The following is a 4,777-nucleotide window of genomic DNA, read 5'->3' as shown; positions in this document are numbered from 1 at the left end:
AATATACAGATATGCAACCATGAGGGCTACATGTTTTGGTGCACGTGGAGGTGCGTGAACGTACTCCACGCGCGGAGCACGTTTAGGCAGCATACTGCACATAGAGCGTACCTAAGAGTTAATGACAAAAAAAGAATTTGGCGAGTGAGTAGAATTTCATTAAAGCGGTGCTGATCAACAGGGTGCGTTGGCAATAACCGCTGCCTCCGAAGGTCATCCGCATTCGCGAAATCTCCAATTAAGGAACAGCAAACATTTCAAGGACGCTTAAAAAATAATTAAATTATGGGATTTTACGTGCCAAAACAACTTTGTGATTATGAGGCACGCCGTAGTGGAGGAATCCGGGAATTTCGACCACCTGGGGTTCTTTAACGTGCACTTTAATCGAAGTACACGGGTGTTTTCGCATTTAGCCCCCATCGATATGCGGCCGCCGTGGCCGGGATTCGATCCCGCGACCTCGTGCTCAGCAGCCCAACACCATAGCGACTGAGCAACCACGGTGGGTAAGGAAGCTTAAGCTTCGCCTTCGCCTTCAAAGATCCCTGAGTGACTCTCACACTTAGTGGCAACTGTAGCTTATGTAACCGTAATATTTACCGGGAAACGCTGGCGGCGAACGCTAAGCAGGAACGCGAGCTTTCTGGTAGAAACGCGGCCTCTTGCGTCGGCCGACCCCAGAGGTAGTGTACAGAAAAGTCTATAGCCGCGGCAAAAAAATTACATCATTAAAAAATTAAATTATGTGGTTTCACGTGCCAAAACCACGATTTGATTATGAGACACACCGTAGTGGGGGACTCCGAAAATTTGGGCCACTTGGGATTATTTAACGTGCACCTTAATCTAAGTGCACGGGTGTTTGCGCATTTCGCCCTCATCGAAATGCGGCTGCCGTGGTCGGGATTCGTTTCCGCGACCACGACTTTGGTGTTGGGCTGAGCAGCCCAACACCAAAGTCACTAAGCAACCACGGCGGGTGTTACATCATTTTCAGGTTTGTACTATTGTTTCGCACTTTTAATATTTAAGCCTGAGAAGACAACATAAAAGGCATGCGTTGTCGGTGTTTTGTTTCATTAAATTTCTTTATGGGCTGCCATTCTCGAAATTCCGAGGAATAACGTTGTCAAGAATGTAAGTCAGGGTATGAGCAACGTTAGTGATAGAATGGTGTGGCAATATAACCAGAATATACCGCATGTCATATAGCAGGGCGTGCCATATGCATATACTTAAATATATACGGAAATTTTCGCTCACGCACAACTCTGCCGGCGCCGGCACCGACACCGGATTTCCTACGACGCACGTCCTTTCACGCTATTACATTTAAAAAAGGAAACGAGACGGACACGCAGCAACAGTACAGGGCGATGCGAAGAACACGATATACCAAGAGCAAGTGGGAGAGAGAGAGAGAGAGAGCTAGATAGATAGATAGATAGATAGATAGAAAGAGAGAGAGAGAGATAGATAGAGCTAGATAGATAGATAGAGAGAGAGAGAGAGAGAGAGAGAGAGAGAGAGAGAGAGAGATGCAAAGGTGAGAAAGGCAGGGAGGTTAAAGCCTCCAGTTTGCCAAAAGCAAGAAGCAGTGTTTTAGCTGGCGGGAGCAAACGCCTTGGTTTCAAACAGCAAGAATGGAACAGAAATGAGCTCTGCCATGACGTAATGCTCTGGCACGCTGCTGCTACTCCGCGAATGTTTGCAGAGGCCACGCACGTGTCCTGGCAATGGCAATCGCTGAGCACGGGCTCAATAAAAGAAGAAAAAATCCGGTTAGCTCGCACGCATGTAAGAATAGCGAAAACGACCTTCATTGCATTTTTTTCGTAAACCAGATTCATTGCCCTGCAGTCGCGGCATAGCTAAAAAAACTTCATTACGTTTTTATCTACCTAAGCAGCCGACCAACCAAACTAAAGCATTAAAGGTCTATTGGTTAGCAAAAAAAGTCGTAAGGATATAAGTTGTTTGCGCTGGTTATTGCAGGTTGACGCATCGGCATTCAGGAAGGAGAAATTTTGTTAGAAAGTCGCAATTCTTAATGCCGCCAAATAACACCGACAAATTCCCAACTTTGCCACTTTGAAAGCATCGCCACGTTTACCCGTGGGCGTTAAAACTGTTTGCTGAAGAGTCACATAATATTTTCGGGTATTATACTGATTAATTAAATGTGCCAAAATTGTTACAATATGCGAGCACAAGTAAAAGGAACGGACAGGACAGGGCTTACAACTGAAGTTTATTGCGAACACACACACACACACACACACACACACACACACACACACACACACACACACACACACACACACACACACACACACACACACACACACACACACACACACACACACACACACACACACACACACACACACACACACACACACACACACACACACACACACACACACACACACACATACACACACGTTTAGAGCAAGTTCCCTCTTGTCCATGCAATCATTGATACAACGGCCTGTCTGGCCAACATAGGAGTCCCCTTGAGAGACGTATTTGATACACGACCGAAGATGCACCCTTTTTGTGAAAAAGAAAAGTGGTGTGCTTTTTCCCACAGCCAATACCAGCATCTTTCTTCTCTCCTGTGATGTTTGTGCACAACCGAACCAGTTTGCTCGGCGCCGGAAACACTAGCGTGACGCATTCTTAACTGCCACGCTCTTAAGATTGTGAGACTGGCCATGCAGATGCGGCATCACTGTGACCTTTTTCATTTTGAAGATTCCTTGTCATCCGCGGGGTTTCCACGGCTTTCTTTTTCGTCATCTTTCTAAACACGGATTCAGCCACAGCCATCAAGAGTGAGGTTGGGTATCCTGCCGACATTAACCTCGCCTTCTAGGCTTGAAAACTCTTATGCAAAGAGAGTACAGCTCTTGTCGAGAGTATTCGTGAAATATAAGGAAGCTATGCCTCCTTTTATTACATTGGAGTGGGACTGTTCGTACGGGAGCAGCGATTTTTTCAATCTAGGGCAATAACGCCAACACACATGGCTCTCACTTTGAAATTTAATTTCCAAATCAATAAATCTGATGAAGTTTTCATTGCAGAGTTAAACGTGAACCCGAGGACCCGGGAAGACTTCTCGAAACACGTTAAAATCCTTCTCGCCATCGATTCAAGGCTATCATCGGAATTTAACCTTAAAAGCAATAAACAATCATCCACATACCTAAAAATTTGCACAGTACGTTTGTCCTGCAGCCTGTGAATTACATTACTGTCAAACTTGGATAAAAAAATGTGACACAGTGCAGGAGGAACCTTAGATGCTCAGAACCTTAGAAGTGGAAAGAGAAATAAGCGAAGCGTTCCACATCATATAATTGGGTGCGCATATATGTGTGAGTGAACCTTCGGTCCATATCAATGACAAAGAAATTCAATTTTTAGATATATCAAGTTAATCCAAGTGTTGGTGCCTTTGTCCGGAAGGTGTGTGACTAGGCTTTTTGCGTGTCTGTGGGTGTTTTTGCTGATCTTTGACTATGAACCTGCTTATTGTTCTTGGTTTTCTACACATGCGTGGCGGAGATCTGTGGAATGTATTCGCGGTTAACTTCAGTTGTAAGTCCAGCGTTGTCTTGTCCGTTCCTTTTACTTATGCTCGCGTCCGTACTTGCTGGAACCCCTATACGTTCACGATGTGCCAACTGGCCCAGGAAACCACTCTACTAAAGTTACAATATGCGTGGACGCGCTGCTTTTGAATTTTATTTCTGCAATCTTAAAAATATTATAAATTTCTTAGTGAAAGCTAGTAAATGTAGACTGGAACTCTATATACCGCAGTTCAAGTGCAATTCATCAGTAAGCTTTAAAAAAAAACAAAAATACATAGAGGGGAATTATTTAAAAACGGCACATGCTTCAGAACAAGCGTGGGATCCTTGCGGTTTGACGAGACCTTACTAATTTCTAGTAGGAGTACGTGATCATGCATAAGTCATTTCCCTCGAACGCTGAAGCATTTTGTTGGGCAACCAACAAAACAAAAAGCGAATATATGTTAACAATTAAAGTGACTGGAGGCGAGAATACTCACTAGCCCCGCAACGGCCTCCCTTCCTAAATTTTTGCCCAAAGTGGCGAGCACTTCATAATCCAGAAGTGAATTTAGCTAACATCAAACCAACAAACGAAACCAGGTCCTGGAAGATCCACGCAAAATATATGGCGTCCACGTTAGTGAAAGAAGTGAATTATTTGAGGCTCTCTGTTCATTTTCTATCGCTGTTAATTGTATGCTCTTTGAAAAAAAAAGTAATTGTGAGAAAGAGAGCACTGCCAATCAGATTGAATCTCTCAAAAAGTTCCAGATGAAAAAAAAAAAGATGTGATACGAAGTTAATCTGCCGTCGAAAAGCTTTATATGAACTGAAAGGAAGCAGAAGAAAAGGGTACATGTTCTCAGTGGGAATCGAATTCGCATAGGTTTCCAAGCTGACAACATGAACCGAAGCTACGGGCTCTGCGTATTGAGCGAAGTGCCGGGCCAGTAGAGCTTGCACAGTGGTCGTTCTCCCCTATGTTTCTTTCTGAGTGACTTATGGGCTCTTATAGCCGTACGCGCGTCTCGGCGTATGCTCTCAGCAACAGTTGTCACACATTTCTGAAACAAGCATTGACATATGCTCGTCACCGGGCCACGTCCCTCCATGACAGGTAGGGGAAACGATATCTTGCGAATGTTCTGTCATCCATTAAAAAAAACATTAGTTCTCATCAAACTACA

This window comes from Dermacentor andersoni, chromosome 1 (genome assembly GCF_023375885.2).
Source record: "Dermacentor andersoni chromosome 1, qqDerAnde1_hic_scaffold, whole genome shotgun sequence".
Classification (NCBI taxonomy): Eukaryota; Metazoa; Arthropoda; class Arachnida; order Ixodida; family Ixodidae; genus Dermacentor; species Dermacentor andersoni.
The sequence above is the reverse complement of the archived record's forward strand: the minus strand, read 5'-3'. Positions refer to the sequence as shown.